At 42.4% G+C, this 6,000-nt stretch overlaps 1 protein-coding gene across 2 annotated transcripts in view; it reads left to right on the top strand.

The window, feature by feature from the left end:
• Window positions 1-407: 407 nt before the first annotated feature.
• Window positions 408-6,000, top strand: part of KDM4C (lysine demethylase 4C) — a 226,921-nt gene continuing 221,328 nt past the window's right edge. For both annotated transcript variants that reach the window (XM_063129271.1, XM_063129270.1), the window contains exon 1: window positions 408-579. The gene's annotated coding sequence lies outside the window, so the exon portion shown is untranslated. The remainder of the gene's footprint in view (window positions 580-6,000) is intronic.

The raw sequence follows: 6,000 nt of genomic DNA, 5'->3' as shown, positions 1-6,000 counted from the left end.
CAGCGCCTATGACAGCCCTTTGGATAGGCGCGCGACGCTCCCATCTCACACCGGGCGATCTGTAGGGAGAGCTTGCAGCCAAAAGCAAAAACAAAACCCAACTGCCGGCATCCCACGTGGTGACCCCATGTGACATCACAACAACAGGCCTTCGCCTTCCTTTTTTCTTTGGTCTCTCTCTCTCTCTCTCTCTCTGTGCACCTCCCCTCCCAGTTTTCGGAACGTTCAAGCGAGTGACACCATAGCAGCGCAGGTCGCGCGAACACCTCCCTCGGTCACGTGACCTCCAGAGAGGAAGCCGCTTCACGTCACGTGACGCCACAGGGTTTCTTTCCCCCAAAAGATCTCGCGGCGACCGAGGGTAGAGAGGAAAGGAGGAAGGGGGGGGGTAATATGTGTGAGTGAGAGTTGCCGACTGGGTTGCGCGTGCGCAGCCTGTAGCTGTCATCCGCGTAAGGAACAACAAGTCCCACCAAACGAGGGGGACGCAAGTAGTTACAACCGCGGTCGGAAGTGCGGTGGCTCTTGACAGGCAGCGCTCTTGGCTCTGGCACGGTCGACCCCCGGTCTCACGTACAGGTAAAACGGGAGAGGAGAGAACCAGTTATGGAAGCGGGGATAGGTGGGTTTGCCCGGGGAAGGTTGTGTTGCTCCTGAGGGAGGAACAGCATTCAGGGGCAGGACAGGACAGGACAGGTGGAAGGGGGCGCCGTGGGGGAGAGCGGAGGCTGAAGGGGGGCACTGGCCCGGCCGGGTGGATTGCTGGGGGTGATGGGTGGGGACAGGGATGGATGGAGGGGTTCCCCCCCCCGGGATAGAGAGGTGGCCCCGTGTGGCAGCTGTGCGTAAGGATGGTGAAGGCAGCGGGGTGGGGGAGGAAGGCGTGTTGGTGGCGGCGTTGTGAGGTGCATTGAGAAGCGGGATAGGGAAAAGATATGGAGGCAGAGGGTTAGGGAGTAGGACAGACATACGGGGCGGGGGGGATAATAAGGGGTGTGTGTGTGTGTGTGTTGTGGGACCTACCAGGAGGATGGGCTGGACAACAAAAGAGATGACCTGAGCTCCATACCAATGGGTGAGAAGGGCTGGAGGAAGGAACAGAGCAGCTAGTGAGGAAGACTTACTGGGAGTGAGGAAATCACTTAGGACGTCTGACTAATGAAATGGTGTGTGTGTGTGTGTGTGTGTGTGTGTGTGTGTGTGTGAGAGAGAGAGAGAGAGAGAGAGAGAGAGAGAGAATAGGGATTGGCCTCTCTGTGGTCAAAGTTTGTGGCTCTTCGGGGGTTGCTTGCCTCTCAAGATTATCAGCCAGGACAAGGCGGAAAATAGCCATGTAATAGCAATTTCCAGTAAAATAAATTCCTGTAAAAGCAGTAACCCAAGAGGGTGTTTGGTGTCCCTGTTGGTACAACTTGATTGAGCAGAGAAATGCCTGTTGGGTAGGAAGAAACGAAAGCAGCAGGGTTTCATTCCAGATTCTTTGTATTGAGAGTGCTACTCACCCTAAGTGCGAAAAAATGGTACAGGAAAGCGGCTCTTAAGGCCCAGCTGTCATTTACGTTGCCTTTGCACTCATGTTTATGGAAAATGTTGTTAGTGGGTGTTTACTTATTAATTCTTGAATCCATGGAAATAGTCAATCATGTATGGACTTCAAGATCTGGTCGTTGCTGTTCTCTCGTTGATTTTGGAATTTCCAATTGTTTCTTATGTTAAATTTGTTATCTACTTCATTATATGCATTTTTATTCAACAGTGGTTGAAGCTAATTCTGTGTAACCAGAATCTTATTTATTGGGATATTTTCTAGTAAAAACTATATAACTGAAACTGTAATCATGGCATAATCAGCACAAGCCTCACAATGTCTAAACATTGAGACTCCAGTGAGCATATTTAGTTTATACATGTACAAGGATAACACCCCCAGTTATTAATACATTTAGGGAAGTAAACTACAAATTACATTCAAATCAACGAAGCATCTTTCCATATAATAAGGTTAACATTTTATACATAAAAAAAGTCAAGTTATCCTTTTTTAAAAATGAAACTCTACAGTCAGGCAATACTGTTATTATACAAAATTATGATCAAGATTTTGTGATCTCCAGTTCTCTAAATTAGGCTAGAGGTTACGAAAAGTATGGAGGGGGAGCGGGGTTGGAGGAAAGGAAACTCTCAAAGTGTAAATTTCAAAATCAATGGTGAGGCAATATATTTATTAGAACCAAGCCAAGTCTGTGTTCCTTCCTCAATTACAAGGAATATGAATTTTGGAAACTTGTGATGTTTCCACCAAGTATTAGACTAGTATTATGATGACAAAAGGCCTTCTCTGGCTTAAAGCTCCATCCAACAAGCATTTTAATGCGCAGTCGTTACTGGGCACTCACAGAGTTTGCTCAGGTCCCTCACATGACGTCATCTGCCTCCTGTACCCCTTCCGCCCCTTGTGGCCTTCCTTTCGTAACAAAAAGAACCTTGGTTAAGTTTGATGTATTTTAAACACAGAATTGCTGCTCTCTCCTGCTGTGTGCAGGAGAAGCAGCACCATTGGAACAGCGGACTCAATGGGCCGTGTGCTCGTTGTGTACTTCCTCTTTTGAAAGAGGAAGTAACTGAGGAACAAAACACAGGCGGAGAAGCAATGGTAGGGAGCGTGTCCCCCCCCCCAGTGTGATGGAGCTCTTAGATTGTAATTCAAGTCATTCAGTCCTTCCCTTCCATCTTCTTATCAACACATCTACCTCCTTACTCCTGATTACCTTTGTTATTTTGGCTGCAGTTGAATGGAGGGAATTAGGTCTGTGTGTCAAATCCCAAAAGCACTGGAAAAATTGGTTTCCCCATGCTACTAATATGTGCCGCTATACCAGAAGGAGCAAAAATGGGATACATTTGCAAAGGAAATTCTTTTAGAAATGAACATATTTTAGCAAGGCAGTGACTGAGAAGTATAACATATTTCAAGATGGCTTCTGTTTGGGTGGGTTCTTTATGTTTTCTGTAAACAACATAGTAATGGTGTCTATTACTATGAGGGTTGTTAATGCTTTTAAAGTTCCAGTTCTAACTTTGACTTTTCCATTTGAATATTTTATCAGAGTAAAACAGTAATTTCTTTAAAGATGTAGACATTAAATTTTTAAAAGTAAAACTTTTATATTTCTTTGAGATCCGAAGGGGACTGTCTTATAAACTTGAAATCTCGCATTGGAATAAACCAGAGGCCAAAGAAATGCCTTTTTCCTACTATCTTTCTCTTTCTGTACCTTCTGGATTTGATTAGGAGAAAGCATAAATGGGAACTTTTAAAACTTGTATATGCTTTTGCACTTGGATGGGTTCCTAGTGTTTCTAAATCTCCTATATAGGTTGCAATTCTTTATCTGAGCAGTGTGATGATGCATATGTGTCAGAACAGGTTCTTTTGAATAATAGCAAGAAGCTTGAGTTTCTTAAAATTTTATTCAAAACATGTTTCTAGTAAGTAATCATCATAGAACTTTCCTTAGAAGTTTCACTTGTATTCTGTTCGGCATGTCTGAGAGATATGTTTTATTAGAGTGGCAATTTAGGCATCATTGAAAAAGAGGAAATGCATGACCAAAACAAATGCTTCTTTAAATGATATGTGCATATTTACAAATGATTACCCCAGTGTAAATAGAAATGCGATACAGCTCACCATGGTGTGGAAGATTGTGACCAGGAGTCCTGGATGCCTGCTCAGTCTGCTGTCCAAGTGCTAACTGTTGATGGGCAACTTCAAGGTCCTTGATCTTCCTTCTTGTGGTTCTTTAATTTTAAACTGGGCAGTCAGGACAGCCCTTCAGATAGAGGACTGTTGTCTCTAAAATAGGATTTACGATTTTACAAGTTAATGAAAACTGCTGATGTAACTAAAGTAATGCTTGCAGGCTATCTCTGGGGCATTATCTGTGCTGCATAGGGACTGAATGAAGTGTCTTTCTCTCTAATTCAGGAAAAATACATAGGCAACAGAAGAGTCTTTTAGCTATAGTAAATTAAAACAGCCATTATTGATAAAATACTAGAAAAATCTTCAAGCATATATATATTCATAGCTACTACTAGAAATCTCTTCGTCCATTACATGGATTGTTATCAAGTATAGTAGAGGAAGTTCCACATCCTTGAGCCTTCTTCAAGTTTATAATCATAGCTGCCACTGAAAATGCTCCCCCTCAAAGGCTGCTTCAGAATCACTGCAGCTCAGTTACCAGTAGTTCCATGCGGGACAACTTACTCTGTGGTTGAATGCTGCCCTCCATTATATGGCAAATATCATGGTCCTGCCCAAGCCCTCTCTGTCAACAGAACCAAGAACATCTTCTTGCACTACTCTGATGTTGCCATCAGAAAACACATTAACCATTTTTTATTAACGTAATTCATGGTCCAAACTACTTACAGGATAACAATTAGGTTTCATCAGCACAAATGATGGTGATACAGAATTTTTTGTAGAGACCCAAACCTCAGGCTCCCAGGGTAGTCCCTCCTATCAAAGCACTGTATGGATATGAGCTTCTTTGAGGAGTGGTTAGAGGGATCTGCAAATTTATCCTGTGTCTGTACAGCTGTATTTACATATGGCTTGTTTCAGATTTTATGTCTTCATCTACTTTAGAACTAATTCACCTTTTCTTTCCCCTTTTATCTGTAGAGATTTGGTCATATGGGGTCATTGGGCTGTCCCAATTTATAAGCAGATTCTGATTCTGTCATTCTTGCTGAAAAATACAGGCTTTGTATGTATGAACTTTGTTAACTGAAATGCTTGAAGCTCTTTATTGGACTTTGTCCAATAAATACTTTCTTTTCTGCTTTGTGCTGAATATTGCTTTAGTTTGTTTCCCATGGTTTTGATCTATTCCATTGGCAGTATAGCTCAGTGAAACATTATCTTTACAAGATGGTTTTCATTAGTCAAACGTTTGTTTCATCTTAATAGGCAGTAATGTACCAACATGCATTTATAGTATGCTAAATGCCTTAATTGCAATATTTGTTCAGGTGAGCCAATGTACTAGTGTACACTATTCAATCGCTCTTGCTTGGCTCCTACACGCCTGGGACTCTGAATCTGTGGTTTCCCTAGCATGAAGTTCAAATTGAGAACTCTGGCTTGTTCCTCTCCTACCAAGGTTTGTTCTTCGCTTATAAATCTGACTTGTTAGGAGAACAAGAAGCCAGAATTTCCAGTTCAGACATCATACTGAATAAACCATGGTTGGAGAGTCCCTGGCTGCTCCCACTGGCAGGAGGAGCCAAGTAGGAGTGATCAAAGAGTGTGCACCAGGATATTTGCTCATTCAGAGTAAGGATTCTTTAGAATTCTGGTTTACCATATTGTGAAGTGCAAACATAGCCATTGTCTCATTTTTTGTGCTTTGAAAATAGATGTTAGCATGTGATATTTAATAGCTTGACAGATTTGACTGTTGCAAACATTTTGTGCTTAACAAAGATCCTCTTGGCTCCCCTTGTTTAGAAGAAAATCACAGCTGGCATAACATAATTTGGACACGTGAGATTTGGTTAACTGTGACTGAGTCTGGAGGCCTTTTTTCTTTGTTATGTGATGGAATAGCAGTGTAACATTATATTCTGCTTTGCCGCGATTGAGACTAAGGCATGTAATTAACCATGGAATATGGCATATGCTTTTCTCTGTAAACTATTATGTATGTCTCTGCCCAATCATTTATACTGGAAGACATGTGGTTCACTGTTCTTCTGCCCCTTTCTGACAGAATTGGTGTAGGTGAACTGATGGCAAAATTGTCTGCAAAATGGGAAGTAGTCATGTCTAAAGAAGAAACTGCCTCGCAGCTCAAATTGCAGCTATAGAGCAAAGTTTAAAGCTTCCATTAATTATGTGAGCCTTAGGTCCTAGGAAGCATACCATGGACAAACTGGTCAGATTAATGCCAATCTTATTGTCTTAGAAAAGACTGTTTTAATTTTCTG

This window comes from Elgaria multicarinata, chromosome 6, assembly GCF_023053635.1.
Source record: "Elgaria multicarinata webbii isolate HBS135686 ecotype San Diego chromosome 6, rElgMul1.1.pri, whole genome shotgun sequence".
In the NCBI taxonomy this organism is placed as follows: domain Eukaryota; kingdom Metazoa; phylum Chordata; class Lepidosauria; order Squamata; family Anguidae; genus Elgaria; species Elgaria multicarinata.
Note: the sequence above shows the minus strand (reverse complement) of the source record. Positions and strands in the feature narration are given on the sequence as shown.